At 40.6% G+C, this 21,753-nt stretch overlaps 1 protein-coding gene across 1 annotated transcript in view; it reads left to right on the top strand.

Moving 5' to 3' along the window:
* The first annotated feature begins 377 nt into the window (after window positions 1–377).
* The window catches only part of RASGRP3 (RAS guanyl releasing protein 3), a 114,164-nt gene continuing 92,788 nt past the window's right edge, over window positions 378–21,753 (top strand). Inside the window, exon 1 of the mRNA XM_047782298.1 lies at window positions 378–701. The gene's annotated coding sequence lies outside the window, so the exon portion shown is untranslated. The remainder of the gene's footprint in view (window positions 702–21,753) is intronic.

Raw genomic sequence — 21,753 nt, 5'->3', positions numbered from 1 at the left:
TTTCCCCCAGGAAATTCGATTTTTAGAGCAATCCTTTGAAAAATGAAGGCTGAGATGTAGGTTGTTTGCAGTTTATATGGAAAAACGATACATCTCCAAACCCAAGATTTGTTTATGGGAAATGACAACTTAGAGCCAAACCAAGGTTATAGGAATTTAAAGAAAATGTTGGCTATGGTGCACAGATCAAAGCTGAATTTTCCTTGTTTACTGGTGTTCACTTGAAAGAAACACACACACACACACACACACACACACACACACACACACCCTAAGACTGCTTTTTGAAATCAAATGCATTTCCTGCCCTCTTCTTTCCTCAGTGCTCTTACCACCAGCCTATTTATAGCCCAGGAAAGGAAAAAGCTCTGCTGGAGGCAGGAAAACTAAGTTCAGAAAGAATAGGAGGAAGTGTGCCTGCCATTTAGCCAAACAACCTTTAATTCATTGAGCTCAAAGCTTAGCAGCTTCACTGTCGTTGTTAGGGTGTAAACAGCTTGCAAATTCAATTTTTTTTCCTCTTCCCGATTCTGAACTGGATTTGGGCAATGGAGGTGAATGCAGCGTTTTGAAGAGAGGACAGGAATCTCTAGGTGTTCCAACACGTGGAAGAGAAACTTGCTAAGAGTTGGTGAAGCAGTGCGAAAGAGAGGATTTGATAAAGAGATGCGCTCGAAATGATTCCACGACTGCAAGTTAAGGTAAGTGTCCTTTTTAAGACCGTCCATTGTTGTGTCTACATTCATATCATGTACCATGGATACTGGTCACAGACAGTGTATATAATCTGAGGGCAGGTCCTCATGCAGAGCTCATGAACTTTGCTTCTATCTCTGAAGAAGTGTGCAGATCAGCCTCGGCTATGCCATCTTCACTTTTTAACAAACAGTAATAAAAATTTTAAATGATTGTTTCCTTAAGATAGTTTTATCGCCACTAAGTTTTCTTTCATTTCATTACGAGCAGGGGGTCAAATAGTATAAATAAATTCACTGAAGATCATTTTGAAAAATCCTTGATATTTGTCTGTTTTTCTATCCTTCTCAAAGTGCTGATTAATAATCCATGTGCCCTTTTTTGGTATCGCTATTGGTTTAGAATACATTTACTAGATATGCTTCCAAGCTAGTGTGACCTTTTTTAGAAAAGTTATTTTTAACTAAAAAATTTAGATTTTATATAAAATGAAAATTAATTTTTTTCTATACAAAGCGTCTCCTGGAATTCACAATTATTTACACTGAAGCTATTATTTCAAAACATTCATTGAACATGTATTTTCTGAGTAACCTGAACAAAGGTCCCTGGATTTGGAAGTGGAGAGGTCAAGAGGAAATGGATTAAATCTGAGAGCTCTTGATGCTGCCCACAAAAACTCTGAGAGATGGGGACATTGTAACTTCTTTTAACATTTCTTGCCATCAAATAAATACATTTGTTTCCATGATGACCATACTTTCATCCACCACTGCTAACCTCCACATCTGTGTCCTGGAAAAACTTGATTAATGTCATGCCCATGTCAAACAAAGGAATAGGGGTTCTGGTGGTTTCGGGAAAAGGAAGAAGGAAATGTATTGCTGTTATTTTGGCTTACCCCAGTTTGAGATTGGTATGTTTAGCATCTGCCGTAAGAAGATAGCAAAGCTGGAAGCCAGAATAGCTGAGCCAGCCAGATGACAATTGACACAGGAGGCCACGGCTCAGTGCTGTCTCAATATGGAACTCACCGACTGTTCTCTTTCCTGGAAGAATTTAAGGGTTATTTTCTTCTGATTAGAAAATTATAATTCATTCCATGGAAATAGCGGAGAAAAAATATGCTTGACTAGAAAGAGCAATATTTCTTAGTTAAACGTAGGTTGTAAAAAATAGGGGGAAGTGGAATTAATCTGGACAAATATAATGGGTCTGAGGAAACAAAACAAACGCTGAGCCCTCGTTTCTAGGACATGCCAGTACTGCAATGTCCTGAATTCAGGGCTGAATCTATTTTACTCTTTCCACAAAGTGAAACCTATAGTACTCTAATTAACTGCCACTCCACATGGGTCCACATTGCTTACAATGATCCTGACTTCTGTTAACGTTGAACCTTTTCCTCTTACAGTTTCAAAACAGCATTCTCATTTGACACCTTTGTATGTTTACATACATTACAAGAATAAAAAAATGTTTTAAATACTACTGAAGGTTGAAATAATAGATAAAATTATGAGTTATCTATTTTATTCTAAGAATATGTATTTTTTTCACTTTTAAAAGTTTTGTTGTTGGTCACTGGTTTCTGGATGCTCCATAGTTGCTTATGAATGTATTCATGAAATGCCAGCTATGTAAAATAGATTTCTTGAGCGTGGCTTAACAATGTCACAGCTTTCTGGATGTATTCTGAAGCTCCTGAGAATATGCTACATTATTAGAGTTAGAAAATTTGGGGGGGGGGGAAGCTGCCAATTTTTAAAGCTTCTCTATTAAATAAATAGACATTTATTTTTGGGTTTCCAGCATAACTCCTGTAATCACTGTATGTTTACAGATTGCACAGGACAGCCACCTTTGACCCTGCCATTGAAATATCACTGAAATCAGGTTACTGATGAGAGTGTTGTGGAGGGTTAAGAAATTTAGATGTTGCCAAGTGCAATCCACAGTTTGCAGGATGTATTGAAGAGGGGACATAGGGAGATGTGTGCCAAGGTCAGGTGGACATACCCACCTGGCCTGTTGCTGTGGGAGGAGGGGGAGGTGAAAATTGATGTTCATGGGTCTATGAGCTCCTTACATCCAGATTAGTGGCCTCTGGAGGTTCTTTTTCTCCTATGCTCTCATCTGCTGATAGCCTGTTTGACAGGTCAGCAGCAACCCTATACCTTCAAAGCATATTTATTAAGTTCTCCTACTTGTAATATAATCTCTGTCTTTGATAAACTCAGCATTTACTTGGAGCAAGGAAATTATGTGGAACACAAGACATCCTGTATATGGAACCAATTGGGTGGTATAGATAATGTGTACAGATGAGGAAGCCCTGATCTAAGCAGGCTTCATGGAAGAATGAGGTTGAGCCCAACCTCGAAGGGCAGAAGGAGATCTGATGGGTACAGCAAGAGATAAGAGCATCCAAGACAAGGAAGGATCTGTGGGCCTGGGCAGAGATAGCAATGGACTTGGGTCACCAGATAAAATACAGGATTTCCACTCAAATGTGAATTTCCAATAAACAACGTATACTTTTTCTAGTAAGAGTATGTCCTATTGTATCAGTATGAGAGGCCTACTGCATGAGATATACTTAAACAAAACATGTTTGTGGTTTATCTGATTCACATTCAACAGAGAGTCCTGTGTTTTTTATTTCCTAAATCTGGCAACCCTTCCAGGGAACCGGGTTGACAGGAGCAGAAACAATACACATATGGAGTAAAAGAAAAGCTTCTGGAGGAGGGGGGGGGGGGTTAGGTTGAGGTGGGACAGCAATGCCAGACTAAGGAAGTTAAAATCTGATTTCAAGATGCTGGAGAGCCACTGAAGGTTTTGAAAAGGGAAATGACATCAATAAGATCTTCCCATTCCAGGCAGGACCTGGTGGGGCAAAGAGTACAGTTCATCAAGGTGTGGGGGCTGGTGACAACAGAGAGAAAGAAACCAACCAGATAGAGGGACAGTTGGAGAACAAAGCCACATGTTTTATAAACTAATTGAATATGGTTTTTGGAGAGGGCAGTGTTAGAGAGGATATTATGTTTTATGGTCCATTCAAAGAAATAGCCAAAGAGATAGCAGCAGGTCAGGGAGTTAGGGAGACAAGGATTTTGCTTTCAGACATACTAAATTCAAAGTGATGATGGGATAATCAGGTAGAAATAGTAAGTGGACAGTTGAGAATAATGATGACAGTCAACGCTGGTCAAGAATTTTCTATATGCCAAGCTTTTTAATATCCATTCTCTGATTTAATGCTCACAACCGCCCATGGGCAGGTTCCACTGCTCGACACATTGTATAAATGAGAAAACAGGTTCAGACAGGGTAAATGTCTTGTCCCTGATGTCCTAGCTAGTGGCAGAAAAATGGAACCATGTGTTCAGGAACTCAAAGCCAGGTGCCCACGCATTCTCACAGAGAATGTTGAGTATCTGCTCTGGATTCAGTTTCTCCATCAGCAGAGATCTAGGGCCACAACCGCTCATGCTATAACCCAATTTTTAACTAGATGCATAGTAGTCGTTCCTAACTGTGGTGGCCCTCAGAATTCTGCACCATTTGGTGAATCTCCCTAAGGAAAGGGCTAATGGTTTATACAGAGATTTTCCTTTTTTTAAATTTTATTTTAAAGTTTGAGGTCAGATAAAGTTTATTAAACAGGATTTTACTACCTACATTGCTTTTCCCTTCAGCAACTCCTTTTTAGATTTCTCCTCAGTTACCTGGTGAAATAAAGATTATGCTGAAGAGGAAACAGGATGGAGGAGGATGTTAAACTCCTCTCCCTGTGCCTGGCTGCCCTCTAGTGGCAGAACCTAGTAACAATACTCAGCCCAGGTCAAGGACAGCTCAGCCAGCCGTTAGAAGCAAGCTCCCTAGGAAACCAAGAGGTCACAGAATCACTGCAGAATCATCTGTGGGCTCCTAGGAGGTTTGGAAGCTAGTTGTGCTAGGAGATTCTAGAAAAGGATTTCATGGAACTACTTTCACACTTTCATCTGGTTAGCCTGAAGGGCATTTTGGATAGACCCATTTTAGATTTATCTTAAAGTTTGTAATAATTAAAAGTATTTTACTTGTTTATCCTGTTAGGACGGTACATATATCAAGTTTTATTATTAAATTTTTAATGCACAGCTATGCCTTGGTTGTTAAGAAAATTTCCTAGACGTTTCATTCTAAGTATTTATTTCAAAATACCACACTATATTCCAGCTGAAAAGTAAATAGTCTATATGTTAGGAATGTATCCTAAGAAAATATTCATAGAGTGAGACAAAAATGTATGTAAAAGAAAGTTTATCTATTTCAAACAGACAGGATTTTTGATAAATATACAGAATAAGGGAATTGCCAAATAATATTCCACAATATGGAATTTCAAATAGCCGTTCAGCTATAGTAAACCATGTAACGGCACTGGAAACTCTTTGTAGTGAATAGCAAGTGAAGATGAGAAAGCAGAATATTATGTACATGGCATGATCCCATATGCTTTTATAATGAGGCACAAAAACCAGTCTGTTTTGAAAAAGTGGGGAACTAAGTTCCAGTACTCTAATTTCTTGCTGTTATGGCTGCCAATCAGGTTTGTGCTAATTCAGCTCCACTTAGGCTTCTTTGCCCAGTAGAGAACTGTATCCTGTTTGTGACAGCGTAATTCATTGTAATGGGAAAGATTATGATGCACTGTTCTGCTCTATGACTTCACTGTATTCATCAGCAACAGGAAACAAAGACAGACACTTGTTTTTTTTTTCATAATTGTTTTAGTAATAATTGACAATTGGAGGAAATGAATGGCAGAAAACAATTATGGGCAGACAAGATGGTCAGCAAATCGGACTGGGAAATGCAAGGGAGCCTGTCTTAGTTCTATTCATACAACAATTTCAGAACATTACAAAGATATTATTGTTTTGTTTTCAATCTACTCCTGAAATCACTGTTGTTTTTACCAGCAGTTACACAACTCTTTTCTGGCAGCCATGCCTCCCAATGTGTTTTTAATTCAGTAATCTGGTAATCCCACATGAGGGATTTGGAACTGAATTTTTTATCCATGTTAATATTCGGGGTCAGCATGAACTTCTCCCTGTGCGTGTGTCCAGTAATAATGCCTCTACATAAAATAATAACTAGCCACCTGTTGCCCATACATAGAATCTTAAACATTTTGTTTTCCATTACATTTTAAAAAATCAAGTTCATGTTTCTATTTTCTGTGGAAATAATTCCTTACTTTCATTTTAGCAGTAGTGGCAGGGGGAACAAACAACAAAAAGTCAAAAACAAGTGAATTCATGATTCACTCTCCTGTTTCCACGCTGTGAGATGAGTACAGATAACAAGACCTGAGATGAAAATGTAGGCTATGTTATCAACTAGGAAAGAGCGAAGGAAGGCAGGTATCTCATACACTGGGGTGACATGCATCTCAACCTGTGGCTTGTGTCCATAGACATGACTTAGCGGTCCTGTTGAGCATTATTAAAATGCTTTTGAATGGGAAAACTAAGCACCCAGAAGCTGCTTTAACCTTTACTTCTGGTCGTCTTCTCCTTTGATTAGCCTGATTTGGAATAAAATTCTGCAGCAGCTCTGACTCCCAACCTGCAAAACCAGTTACTACTCATGCGATTTATGGTGGAGGCCTCTAGACCAAGTGCTGTCCACTAAAAATATAAAGTGAGCCACAAATGTGAGCAACATACATTATTTCTTTCTAGTGGCCATATTAAGAAAGTAAAAAGAAACAGGAAAAAATTAATTTTTAAGAATTTCAGAGTTCCTTTGTGGCTCAGTTGTAATTAACCCAACTAGTATCCATGAGGATGAGGGTTCAATCCCTGACCCCACTCAGTAGGTTTAGGCTCCGATGTTGATGTGAGCTATGGTGTAGGTCACAGATGAGGCTTAGATCTGAATTTGCTTTGACTGTGGCGTAGGCCAGCAACTGCAGCTCTGATTGGACCCCTAGCCCGGAAACTTCCATCAGCTATGGGTGCAGCCCTAAAAAGAAAGGAAAAGAAAAAAAAAAAAAAAGAATCTTGTTTATTGAATCCAGTATTACCCGAAACATTATCACTTCAACATGCAATCAGTATAGAAGACTATTAATGAGATAGCTTACCTTTTTCTTTTTTGGTTCCAAGTCTTTGAAATCCATTGTCTGTTTTGTGCTTGCTACATATGTCAGTTTGGGCAAGCCTCATTTCATGTGCTCAGTGTCTTCAGATGCCTAGTGGCAACTGTAGCAAGCAGTGCAATTCTCCACAGCAGAGCAGCAGTGCTGCCGGTTGCATAAGTAGCATGTGAAGCCTGGGCTATAAGATTCTGCAATCTGCTCAGGACTCCCAGTCTTCTTCATTCTGATCCATTCAACAGGCCACTCATCCACATACCAACTCAAACTGAATAACTGAAAGCAAGCAAAGGATTGACAGTTTTTGAGTTTGGGCCTCTAAGAACGATCCAGCAGTTCGTTGGGTCAACTGGAATGCTGCATAACTATGGAGTCCTCCATTGAGAATAAGAGTAATAGAGGTTTTTTAAAAACTCTCAATTTTGACATTTATGTTATAAGATTATAAGAAATTTTCTCATGATGTTTCTGAGTGAATTTAGGCATGGGAACAGATTACATCACACCGCCTAAAACAAACTTCTAGAAAGCATTATCGACATTGTGCTCTTAATAATACATAAAACTTATTACAAAACAAGAAATCTTTGGCCGTTCACACACACACACACACACACACACACACACACACACACACTTTTCTACCATTGTGACCATGTCTGATGTCTTTTCTACATTCTCATTGTCTTATTTGAAGAGTAGGAAGTGTGCTTCCATAATCTTGTATAACTACTATGCCCTGGGGACTCACGCCAGTCAGCTGGTGTGACAAAGATAGTTCTGTGAGCTAAGTATAGAGATTCAAAAATAGAACTGATGGAAGTGGATAAAACTAAAAGACATTGTAGGTTCTTAAGGCCCCGCCAATGGCACAAACCTGGAAACAGGGGCGTCTCAAGTCCCGACAATGAGTTGCAGCCAATTGAAACAACCATACTTCAGGTTCATTTCTTATTCCATGAAGGTTGGTTACGGAGCTAGGTTTAAAACAATCAGAAAATTCTAAAATCAAAATAAAAGTTAAAGGCATTTAAAATATAAATAATGATCATTCATTGCATGATATACCAAGTGGATGTGCTCCAAGAGCTTGTTTTTAAGACCGTTCTTGGCCCTCTGAATTGACTTTCCATTTTCTCCATGGAAATAAAGTTATAAAGAGTGACCGACTGATATGTACACCTAAAATACTATTTCCTTACAATGAAATCATTATAATATATTTATAATGTATTCATCATGTATTAAATGATTATTTTAAATTGTTATAATTTAATGTAAATGTGAATTATTGGACTATTCAAATGCATTTACAATCAACTTAAAATCTCCATCTATCCAAAGCAAAAGCACTGCTAGAGAACCTAGGAAGTTCCAGGTGCTCTATCAGGTGAGGGGACAAGCATAAGAGATAAATTGTATTTATTTTGTTTGCTAACTTCGCTATGAAAGCACCTTCTCTAGAGAAGAGTGAGGAAGTCAATCACATTCTTTTCTAAGGAGATGGGCTTATAATCGATGTGACTCATGGGTGGAGAAGGCCTTTTCATTTCTGTGTCTGATTTTACCTCTAAACTTTGGATTTGCCTTTTCCCTTGTCCTTAGGACTAAGTACCTCTAGCGCTGCTCTTCAGTATGTAGCCATAATTGGAGATTTTTTGGTTCTTAAATCAGGCATGATTTTCCTAAGTCACCTCTGGCAGAGAGGTAGCAGATGAGGGAGGTAAGAGAAAGGTTGCCCTGAAAGAGGTGAGGTGGGCACGTAAGAAAGAGAATTCTGCAAACTTGCTCCATTCTCCCAAGGAAGAAAAAAATGCAGAGCACAGGGGGACCAGGATTTGAATCATTCTCTAAACTTTCCTCTGCAGCTTCCAGAAGGGGCTAAAGGAGGGGAGGGAGGCATGTGCAATTGACCACTGTATGTAGAGTGTGCTTTCTAAGAGCCAGTGTTTTATATCTTGGCGAACGCCATTAACTGTTGGATCCTGCGTATCCCACATCTGCTTTCCTCATCACCAGTAAATGAGGAGCAGGTGGCAAAGTCAGGCACTAACTGGCCTTTAGGCAAAGTTAAGGAGTCCGGGTTGAGTGGGGCCCCTGGGTGATTTCACAATGAGCAAGAGAATTCAGGAACATGGAGGTGAATTGAGATGACCCATCCTCCCTTCCCATCACTCCTACTTCCATGCTTGCTCTTTCCCCCTGACTCAGGGACTCACTCTAGCCGATTTCCTTCCCTGGGGTCTCCCCTCCCCCCATACTTAACTTTCCATGCTCCAGAGAATACAGTCATGCGCTGGTATCTACTATCCCTGGGGGACTTGTTCCAAGACCCCCACCGGTACCAAAATCCTCCGATGCTCAAGTCCCTTATATAAAATGACAAAGTATTTACATTTAAACTGCACGTATCTATACTTTAAATCATCATGTCTAGATTATTTGTAATACCCAATACAATAAAAGTGCTATAGAAAAAGTTGCTAGTGGGCAGCAAATTCAAGTTTTGGCTTTTTGGGAATTTCGGAAAAAAACTTTTTTTCCAAACCCAACAGATACAGAGGAACTGACCCACTATAATGTCTTGGGGGTTCCTGGGACTTTGTTAATTAACATTTGTTAAGTAGAGCCCCAGGTGTAGGGCGGTGAGCAAAAGAACACAAAGAGAAATTGAAATAGAGAGGTTTATCCTGGGGGTTAAAGGCAGGCACCAAGAGGGAGGTCAAGACAGGCTGCAGGCACAGGATCTAGGCCAAATGCTTTTATTAGGGCACAGTCCATGGGAAGAATGCTTTGGGATTCCTGAGCTATGGCTAGATTGGTCCATTCAGAGCAAAGACACCAGGGTTTTGGTAAGCTCCAGAGGAGTTTTAATTCAGGGACACACAGGGGAAGGATCTGGGAAACTGTTGATCATAAGGGTTGGTGGGAAAGTCATATCAGAAACTTAGGTTTCTCTATGACTCTTCTGGCTTATATTTAGGGCATGCCCTTGTGTGAGGGGCTAGAGTAGTTTAAGGCCGCTTAGCCAAAGGAATGGAAGCCGAGGCAGCAATACCTTGGAGTAGCTTAGCTAAACTCTCAGCAGAAGACAACAAACTGCCTGGGATCTTAGCTAAGTTGCAATGAGTGGAAATGCATTCATCGTAGCTGTATTGGCTATAAGAAAAAAGTGTATCTCATGGAAACAAATGAAGTTGAGACTGACAAGGGCCTCCCTCCAGAAACCAGTTGATCAGGGGCCTGAGAACTGACTGGCGAATTACTTACCTCCACTTCTCCTGAGAGGCTCTGCTTCTCTCTCTGTCTCTCTCTGATCTCTTTCTCCACTTTCCCCAATCAATGAAGGTCCTTTTTGTTCAAGCACTGATAGCTCTAAGTTCCAAATTCTCTTGAGAAAGAATCTAATTATCCAATTAGTCTAACCTTGCCTCAGGTGTCATTACCTTGTCTAGTCATTTATGGCCTTGAGACTGCTGTCTGTACTAATCCTGAGGATGGGGGTGGTTTTCAGCAAAGAGGGGCTTGAACTGTGTCCTCCAAAGCTGTCAGGTGTAATAAATCAATTTATTTTTTCTGACTTTTCTCTCTCTCAGGCCCTAATGAATGTGTCTCCTATCTTTCCCTGAAAACATCGTGTATTTTTCCCTCTCTATAGACTTTCCTGTGCTGATCTGGCCAGCTAGGGCTATGCTATACCCCTCCTTCCTTGCAATCCAAAGCCTGAATATGCTTCCAGATGCAGCACAAATGTGCTCTTTGAGAAAGCCATCACCAGTCTTCAGCGACATAGCCCTCTTCCAAAATACCTTAACACACTATTTGTCTGATATATTTAATCACAGGTTTGGTGGTATTTCTTTCATTTATCCAGCTTTATTTGCCTCTAAAGTTAATTTTCCAGAAATTTCTTCTCTCATCAACCGAATTATGAATTCCTTGAAATATAAGCCATGTCTTGTGCTTTTAAAAAAACTCTCTCTGGAGTAGGTCAGTGTTCCTGGAGGCATTATTCGTGATAGCCAAAGAGTGGAAACAACCCAAGTGTCCATCAACAGATGAATGAATAAACAAATTATAGTATATACATACAATGGGATATTCTGCAGCCATAGAAAAAGTATGAGGTTCTGATATGTTGCAACATGGATGTATCTTGAAAAAATTACGCTAAGTGAAATAATCCAGACACAAAGGAGAAATACTGTATAATACCACTTATGTTAAATATCTAGAATAGATAAATCATAAAGATAGAAAGCAATTAGAGGTTATTAGAGACTAGGGGCAGGAATGAGTGGAGAGTTATTCTTTAATGGTTATAGAGTTTCTATTCAGGATGATAAAGAAGTTTTGGAAATGATGGTGATGGCTGCATAATATTGCGAGTGTAATTAATCCTACTGAATTGTAAACTTAAAAGTGGTCAAAATATCAAAATTTTTGTTATATATTTTACCACAACTTAAAAAAAAGAAAATGCAATATACCGAATTGTATGGTATGTGAATTATGTCTCAATAAAGCCATTTTTTAAAAAATCCCTTCTGGGAGTTTCCATTGTGGCTCAGCTGTGAGGAACCTGACTAGTATCCTTGAGGATGTGGGTTTGATCCCTGGCCTCACTCGGTGGGTTAAGTAGCTAGAGTTGCCAGGAGCTGTGGTGTAAGTCGCAGACAGGCTTGGATCCTGTGTTACTGTGGCTGTGGTGTAGGCCTGCAGCTGCAGTTCAACCCCTAGCCCAGAATCTTCCATATTCTGCAGGTATGGCCCTAAAAAATAAAATTAAATTAAAATTAAGAATCCCCTCTGGGAACTAGATATTATGTATAATAAGTGCTTTAGTTGTAGTAGTCTCATTTGTTGTAAGTTATCATGATATTATCTCTTGTAATGAGATTCATTAGGGCATGAATTTATATGTGATAGAGCGCAGATGTGTTTCTGTAGTTATATAGACCAGATATAACATGATTTCTCTGTATTTGATGCTAAGGTAGGTGTCTAGATATGATTTGAGATCCTAAATTCTGTCTTAATCATTTTTACCTTTTGTGGATTGCCTGTTATATTACACATACCAATATACTAATGTTATGTTTAGTGAAAGAATGAATAAAAATGTTAACAAGGTATAAAGAATTTCCACTCATATATTTTTTTCCACCATCAACTTACCATCACTGGGGATTCATTCCTTAGGACTGAGACACTGTATTCCAAATATATTGTAGGAGAAGTTGATTTGTGAACTGGGTTTCTACTTCTCCATTCTCTGGCATAAATAAATGCCACTTCTCTGAATAAAGTTTGTGCTGTTTCAGTCTCAAAAAAGCAAAAACAAAAACAAAAAACCCCAGTATATGATACTATATAGGTAAGATGGAAAGTTGTGCAGCCATGGGAAAAATCATATTTTGGAGAAATATTTGATGACATTGGAATCTTTAAGAATATCTAATGCCATTGGAAATATTTATGATATGTAATAAAAAGGCAGACTGAACATCTATCTATATGCCTATTTTTGAGTAAAAAGTCACTCCCAAACTAAGTCCCCCCCCCTTTTTTTTTGTCTTTTTTGCCTTTTCTAGGGCCACTCCCTCGGCACATGGAGGTTCCCGGGCTAGGGGGTCTAATCAGAGCTGTAGCTCCCGGCCTATGCCAGAGCCACAGCTACGCAGGATCGGAGCCTTGTCTGCAACCTACACCACAGCTCATGGCAACGCTGGATCCTTAACCCACTGAGCAAGGCCAGGGATCGAACCCGCAACCTCATGGTTCCTGGTTGGATTCATTAACCAATGAGCCACGACGGGAACTCCCCAAACTAAGTGCCTTTAAAGAGCAGTTTGTACATATGATCTCACTTATATGTGGAATCTAAAACATGGCACAAATGAACCTATTGTCAAAAGAGAAATAGATCACAGACATAGAGAAGAGACTTGTGGTTGCCAAGGGGAAGGGGCAGGGAGTGGGATGGACTGGGAGTTTGGGGTTGGTAGATGTAAACTATTACATTTATAATGCATAAGTGATGAAGTCCTGCTGTGTAGCGCAGGGAACTATATCCGGTCTCTTGGAATAGACCATGATGGAAGATAATATAGGAAGAGCAGTGTGTGTGTATGTATGACTGGGTCACTTTGCTATGCGGCAGAAATTGGCACAACATTGCAAATCAACTATACTCAAAAAAAAGTGGGAGGGAGAGTTGCTATTGTGGCTCAGTTGTAACAAACCCAACTGGTATCTGTGAGGAAGCGGTTCAATCCCTGGCCTCACTCAGTGGGTTAGGGATCCAGTGTTGCCATGAGCTGTGGTGTAGGTCGCAGATGCGGCTCAGATCCCGTGTTGCTGTGGCTGTGGTGTAGGTCGGCAGCTGTAGCTCCAATTCGACCCCTAGCCTGAAAACTTCCATATGCCACAAGGGCGGCCCTAAAAAGCAAAAAAGCAGGTCACAGTGAAGTGTCAGCCCCAGCTGTCAGCTGGTGCTGACTTGCTGGGGCCTTGAAGTGATGGGGGCCTTGAAGACCTGCTTTTGAGGCGTCTCATGCCTGTGGCTGGCAAATTGATGTTGGCTGTTGGCTAGGACCCCCAGTCCCTCTCTTCCTGGGTGTCTCTGTGGGCTCCTTGAATATCCTCATGACATGGCATCTGACTTCCTTCAGAATGAGAGATCCTTGACTGAAATGAAAGCTGCAAGTCTTTTTATGACCTTGCCTTGGGGGTTACCAGCACTGCAGCTCTTGTCTTCTCATAGTCATCAGGGCCAGCCCTGATTCAGTGTCAGCAAGGACTGCCCAGGACATGTGAGGCTCACAGGGGGCCATCTGCAGGTGACCACAAATACACACTGAAATAAAAATTTTAAGAACGACATGATTAGAAATGATCTTATTTTTCTTTATGCTTTTCTATACTTTTCCACATTTCTTTTATGGGGGACATACATGCCTTCTGAAGTCACACACATCCAATACCATGCAAGTTGTTTTTTAAAACTGTAACTGTTCCAGCTAGGAGCAAGTCAGTCCCTGACACCTTAATAATAAAACTGGGTTTTCTTTGATATGACCCTGTAACCAAGGAAAGGGAAACATACGGGAAGAGGAATAGTTTTGAAACATGAGACACACAGCTGGGAACAGGTGGCAAAGAACAGGTGGCCGAGGGAGAGAGCCTGGGTAAGCCTGGCAGTAAATGGGCCCTGTGGCCAGAGGGACATCAAAGAGGGTTGAGAATATTAAAAAGAGCAGCAGGTATATTATAAAAAACGTCAAGTGACAGGTATATTATAAAAAACCTTGAGCTTTCAGCTAAAGGTGGGTTTATCACAATTTTACCTACTACCTCTTCTTCCTTCTGAGATCCTAATAAGAGGAGATCAGGAGTTTCCATCATGGCTCAGCGGAAAGGAATCTGACTAGTATCCATGAGGATGTGGGTTCGATTCCTGGCCTCATTCAGTGAGTTAAAGGATCCGGCATTGCCATGAGCTGCGGTGTAGGTTGCAGATGCAGCTCAGATCTGGCATTGCTGTGGTTGTGGTGTAGGCTGGCAGCTGTAGCTCTGATTTGACCCCTAGCCTGGGAACTTCCATATGCCATGGGTGTGGCCCCAAAAAACAAAACAAAGACAAAGATGAGATCAAAGGGATTGTTTTTTTTTTAAGTCACAAATACACAATGACAGTATTTTGGAAACTGGATGGCTGACCACTAATTCAATAACGGAAACCAGAAAATCAATCCAATGTTCACTGAAAAACCCTTCAAAGATTCAGGAATTAGTGGTATTAGTTATCATTAAAATTACAGGTGAAGGTGAGGTTAAAGCGAGGAAGACTGGTTAAAAACTTTCCCAGAAAGAAGTTAGGTTCCCAAAAGTTAGGTATCCTTTACACAATACTGGAGGTTTGGTCTCTCAAGAGGATAAAACATGGGTGTTTAGAGTGGGGGACCCTGGTCTTTGGATGAGGCCCAGCTGAAGGGAGGCATATTATACTTAAAACCAGAGAATTAATTAAAAGTTGAGGCCCAGCGCTTTTCTCTTCCCTGGCTCCCAAAACGTAGGCAAAGCAGAAAATAGGACTGCTCGTAGGTTCTACGTTTTATGCCTTAGACATGACCAAAGAGAAAGGATGTTTTGTTCCATGTCTGAAAAACATGGGGGAAGGGACTCATGAGGTTAGGGAATTGCCTGCCTGAATCAGGTGTTTACCCCTGAAACACGCCAATGTGGCCAAAGCCAGAGGGGTGATGATTGGCTCAGGTTGGATTACATGCCCATCCCTGGACCAAGGAACTTTGGCCAAAAGATTAAGGAAGTTCTTCCGGGAGGAGGGGCAGATGGGGTTGCGCTTTAAGGGGATGGTGGAGGAGGGTGGGCAGGTTAGGGAGACCGTATCCTAGACTTCAACTGAAAACTCCTTGGCCTCCTCTGTAGGAGATCATGTCATGTGGATAAATGTACTATGAAGCCTTAAAATCCTTACAGATGTAAGAAATGAGTACACTTTACATTTCTACAATATTGTGTGGGTTTTCAAAGTACTTTTTCCTATACTCTTTCCCTTGCTTTCCAGAAAAATCTGGGAGACAGGTCCGTTCTCATTTTATTGATGATTAAAGGGAAATCATAATGGTAATGTGGTAGACACACACACTCGCTAATCCCTTAACGAGATCAAGGCAGAGCAGGTGTTGTGGCCGAAACTCAGGCTCTGTGTACCGACACTGTGTACAAACGCTGCCGAGTTTGAGTCTCAGAGATGGAGTTTTGGGTGGAGGAGAAGAGAACAGTGTCACTGCTCTGTCAGGCAAAGGGAGACACAGCAGCATGGGATAAGGCCTCCAAAAACTGTGCGTCCTGCAGGGGAGGATTTGGTGAGTTTTGTAGCAGTGGTTCCAAGGCAGGATTGCTGTTAAGGATCAGGGTGTATGCTGGTCCTCCAGGCCTTTAATATGGACTCAGGGGTCTCCAGATGGAGGTTCCTTTAATCTGGCTTTAGGGAATCTCCTGATGAGCTTCTGTGGTTCAAACTGTGATCTTCTCTCTGGAATGAAAAAGGCTTCATCAAGTAGTTAACATCTATCTTCCAGTTTTGGGGGGTTTTAGTTCTGCAGAAGAGCTCAAAGATAGTGTTATATATATTCCTTGTGGAGGAACCAGGACCCTGCTTCCAGGCTGCACCATGGTTTCTTGACTACTCTTCCCTTGTCTCTGCATCCGCTCCCTTCCCTGATTAGCAACTGTTTGAACCTGCCCTTTGGAACCCAGGGAAGGTCATGGAGGCTGAAGCCTATTCCCTACAAACAAGAAATGGGGGACACGGAAAGGTGTCTGTGCCCAGAAGCCCCACAGACTCCTGCTCTGTTCCATTATGAGAAATCCTGTCTTTTGATTCTCAGTCTGGAGCAGCTTCTTTTTCAGCATCCTAGTGATCAACTCAGGATCTTGGATTCTGAGATAACTGGGCAGGGAAGGACATCTGGAGAGCTCTTTACAGGCAGTGAATAGCAGGACTGTCCATCTTCTCCTATGGTCTCATGCACAATTCCGTGCTTATCAGCCCCACCACGTGTAAAATCAGTGGAGGCTGGGAGAGTGCCCCAAGCACACACACTCCAGAGGAACATGTAGCTTCCTTTTGGAATAAGACTAAAGAATTAGGAGTTCCTGTCTTGGCTCAGAGGTAACGAACCAGACTAGTATCCCATGAGGACAAGGGTTCATTCCCTGGCCTTGCAGTGTAGGTCACAGATGTGGCTCAGATCTTGCATTGCTGTGGCTGTGGTGTAGGCTGACAGCTGCAGCTCCGATTTGTTCCCCAGCTTGGGAACGTCTATATGCTGTGAGTGTGGCCCTAAAAAGACTGAAAAAAAAAAAAAAGAATTAACTTCTGGAAAGGATTATTTTCCATCTGTTTTCCAAATAAGATTGATTAGAACCATCTATCTAGTTTCACAGATTCCATGAAAGAATGGATGAATTGTCCCATGTGACCTGGTAGAGTTTAATTCACATTTCTCTATAGAGTTCTAGCTCCACTGTGCAAGGAAGGTGTCTTCTTTACACACCTCTGATGGAGAAGAGGAGTCAGGAGGTCCCAGACGTGAGCCCCACATGGCCCCAAAGACCTCATTTTAAGTAGGAAAGGTTGCATCTTTTGCCACAGGCCGATTGGGTATCAGACAACTTCACGTGCATTTCATTTACCATTTCCCTGAGGTTACAGCAGGGAGGTATATTTCTCTTTGCTGGTTCTTTTTGTCTCGCTTCCACTTGCCTTATGCTCTTTACTCCCCACCAAGTCAGTTCCCTTTGTTATTTTTGGTAGAAAAAACCTTCCTTCGGTTACTTTCAAGGATTCAGAAAAGTGGTGTTAAAACTTGAGTTGAGGAGAAGTGTCTGATCCTCTTCTCTGTGTGTATGTACATAAATATACACACTCACACACTCATACGTATACACACACGCATACTCATACATACACAAACTCATACACACATGCACACACTCAACACACATCCATACACACTCATACACATGCACACCCTACACCTGTGGCACTGAATGGATTAAAAGTGGATACATCTTTTTGTTTGTTATTTAATGATAGTCTTTGTATTTTAATGGTGAATTCAGACAGCAATGATTGTGGTTACTGAGGTATTTTTTTTTTTAATTTTCTATTTACCATTCTTTTTCTCTCCTTTATCTTAGATTTTTCAAGTTTTCTGTATTCCAGTTTCTCTTCTCTAGTGTTTAGTAAGTTATGTACTCTATTTCTTTTCTTTTAGTGGTTATACTTAAAAATTTAAAATACATGTTTGATTTGCAAAGCCTAATGTTAATACCTTCATGTTAACATCTTCTTCCAAATTGATTTGAAACAATAACCATTTGTGCATACATAGTGGTTTTTGTTGTTTTTCTTTTTTTGCAATTTTCATGGTGAATGATGCGTACAGCATTGAATTAATGCATTGTAATTATTCTGCTTAATGACCCCTTATTTTTAGGTTGTTTCCTTTTTACTGTTAGTATTACAAGTGTTGCACTGAAGTGTCTTACACATATCTTTGTGCATTAGTTTTAATATTTTTGTAGGATAAAACTGGAATGCAGTGCCTTATTTCCAACCCATATAGCTACCCTTTGAGTTGCATATTATCATTTCCCTTTTATAACTGAGGAATCTTACCCAGATTTTCCTCTACTTATGAGAATATCATAAGTGGAAAATGCATTTAATACACCTAATCTATCACTTGGCCTAGCTTACCTTACATGTGCTCGGAACACTTTTATTAGTCCACAGTCAGGCAAAATCATCTTACACAAAGCCTATTTTTTAACCACGTGTTGAATATTTAATGTAATTGATTGAATACTGAAAGTGAAAAACAGAAGGGTTGTAGGGGTTCAGAATGGTTGTAAACATACTGGTGGTTTCTCCCCTTGTGACCAAGTGGCCTGACTGGAAGCTACAGCTTAATGCTGCAAGGTACCAGGGTGCAGACTGATAGCCTGGGAAAGATCAAAATTCAGAATTCAACGTATGTTTCTCCTGAAGGCCTGTAGCTTCCACACCACCATAAAGTCAAAAATCTGTAAGGCGAATGATCATAAATCAGAGGCTGCCTGTACTTAAAGGCTAAGTGACTTACTCAGCTAGTGAGTGGCTAATGATGAGAATCCTGATTTTCCAGTTCTCCAGTGTGCCAGCATCCTCACCACTCACCACACCACCTCTCCTACTACTCTGGAAAGTGGTTAAAAAAGAACAAGTTTGTTAATGTTGGTATTGTCAGGAGGATTACTGGAGATTTTCAGCTCAGAGTAGTCCTGTGGATTAGAATGCAGGGCATATCTCAGGCAATTTATAATTTCACTTGGCCCTTCAGCAGGGGACACTAAGGAAGAGTGGAGGGGCTATTTTTAGCAGGTTACTTTTAAGCACCCCTGGAGAGGTTGTGAAATAGCCTGTCTACCACAGGCAGCTAGGAATTGCTTGCCTACTTTTTTGTTCCAAAGGAAAGGACACAGATCATCTGGGCCAGTAAGTTGGGTCCAAAATGAGACTCATGTTTATTTTACTTAGTCAGTGTGTTCTTGAATAATATGAGTTGAATTTTGGTTGGTTGAATGCCATTTTTAATGCACCAGGGGTGCACACATTTCTTGTAATCCTGCAATGGTGGTGGCTTTCTAAAACAAAGAATGCTTTGGTAATGTGAACAATTTTCCCTTACATGTTGAATGTAACCTTTTTTTTTTTTTGCTTTTCTTAAGACAGGGAACCCTATGCTCAGTCTCTTGTGTCTTAGAGGGTGTTGGCTGGTATAGCCATATTAGTTAATGTGGAATATATATATATATGCTGTTAAAATATAAACTAATATAGTCCAACCTCTTATTCCAAAGTCCCAAACCAAACAATCAAGTGAAACCATATTATTTAGAAGAGGTGGTTTGCAATCAACACTCCATGCCAAAAGGAATGTAGTTGTAGACCTCAGGTGCCCCATCCTTATGTTTGGCTTGTGCCCAATTCCTGCCTCACTGACATGGCATGTAGAAGAGTCGCCACCTCAGTTTCTAAGGCCACAGTCCAGAAAATAAGATAGAAATAAGTGAGGGTGTGACTGACCCTTTTTCACACTAGCACCATTGCATGCTTTGAAAGTATAGTCAAATATTTCTAGTCCAACATTAACATTTTTGTTCTTTCTAACATAGCAGTTCACATTGGCCCTATTTGTTTTAATCAGTCAGCAATTGATTCTACCACTGGAATGGCCTTTTGTGTTCATGGAGTTTTTGGTGTATGCAGATAATAACAAGCATTAGCCAAAGAGAAATAGACTTCAACTTTTTTTGTGTGTGTTTTTAGGGCCATGCCCGTGGCATATGGAGGTTCCCAGGCTAGGGATCAGATCTGAGCTGTAGCTGCTGGCCTACACCACCGCCACAGCAAGGTGGGATCGGAGCCGCGTCTGCCACCTACACCACAGCTCATGGCAACTCTGGATCCTTAACCCACTGAACAAGGCCAGGGATTGAACCCACATCCTCATGGATGCTACTTGGGTTCGTTATTGCTGAGCCACAATGGGAACTCCCTAAACTTCAACTTTTAACTTTGGCCAATTTTGGTTAATTGGGCTTAAGATGCTTCTTCTTCTTTTTTTTTTAATACTATTATTCTACATGAAAAGTAAGCAAACATCTTCAACACAAGTGAATTAGTTAATATGCCTGGTAAGATAAGATTCTGAAATGCCCTTTTATTGGCATTATAATTAGTATTATGATCTTGATCTACTAATTTAATATTTATCAGTCTTTTAGAGGCCATGACCCTTACACTACTTTTATTTTTTTTATTTTATTTTATTTTTTGTCTTTTTGCTATTTCTTGGGCCGCTCCCGCGGCATATGGAGGTTCCCAGGCTAGGGGTCTAATCGGAGCTGTAGCCACCGGCCTACGCCAGAGCCACAGCAACGCGGGATCCGAGGCTCGTCTGCAACCTACACCACAGCTCACGGCAACGCCAGATCGTTAACCCACTGAGCGAGGGCAGGGACCGAACCCGCAACCTCATGGTTCCTAGTCGGATTCGTTAACCACTGCGCCACGACGGGAACTCCCCTTACACTACTTTTAGTCTTGGAATAATAACAGTAAAATGATTAACTTTGTAATCCAAATAATCCAAGTTTTGGAGGTCTGCATGCAGAAATAAAAGCATCAGAAACTAAGATATATGTGGTAGAATGTTTAGTGCAACACTGTCTATAGAGGTAAGATACTGGGAGAATCTTGATCAGCAATAAGGTGAATAGCTATAACTACACTGTGAAGGAGTATGAATTTATTAAAAAGAATAAATAAGGAGTTCTCGTGGTTGCTCAGAGGGTTAAGAACATGACATAGTGTCCATGAGGATATGGGTTCAATCCCTGGCCTTGCTCAGTGGGTTATGGATCCAGCATTGCTGCTGCTGTGGTTCTGGCATAGGGCAGCAGCTGCAGCTCTGATTTGACCCGTAGCCCAGGTATTCCATATGCCACAGGCATGGCTATAAAAAGAAAAAAAGAATAAAACTGTATTATTGATCTTGGAGCCAAAATATGTGACCAATGATATATTTTTATGTGGAAAAATCAAATTAAATTATAGATTAATTTTTAATGGAAAAATAGAACCCCACACATGTATGTGTGAGATGCATTTCTCATAGGTGTATGTCTCTCAGTGAGAAAAGAGGGGGTTTTTGGTTTGTTTGTTTATTTGTTGGTTGTGTTTTTTTGGCCACACTCACTCCCTATGTTGCTTCCTGGGCCAAGGATCAATTCTGAGCTGCAGCTGCAACCTGTGCTACAGCTGTGGCAACACCAGATCCTTAACCCACTGTGCTGGGCCAGGGATTGAACCCATGCCACTGCAGAGGCAATGCCAGATCCTTAGCCTATAATAATATATCTTACTTCCTTTATTGTAATATACTTTCTTTATGTAAATCTATGCATTCTTTGAGTTGCTGTAATGAGCACTAGTGTTTTAAGTTTAAATATAAACTGAAACACACAGACATCCTGTTTTTCTTATTTTGTAAAGGGAAACAAGACCAGTCTTACATGTGATAATGTAGGTTTTTCTAGCCATTAGAATATATATTTTAAAAGAATTCATAGCATTTAAATACCTATTAAAGCCTCACCATTTAGATTGCTATTTTCAGCTGTTATAGCCCATATTCTTCTGCATTGATTTCTCATTACCATGGATCTGTCTCCACAGCCACGAAGCTTTGCTGGCCTTCTTACTTCCTATGGTTGAATTAAGGAAACAGCACTGACCCTGCACTTTCCCTTAATTTGAGAGT

This window comes from Phacochoerus africanus, chromosome 5 (genome assembly GCF_016906955.1).
Source record: "Phacochoerus africanus isolate WHEZ1 chromosome 5, ROS_Pafr_v1, whole genome shotgun sequence".
Lineage (NCBI taxonomy): Eukaryota > Metazoa > Chordata > Mammalia > Artiodactyla > Suidae > Phacochoerus > Phacochoerus africanus.
This window is presented reverse-complemented; position numbering and strand designations above follow the sequence as displayed.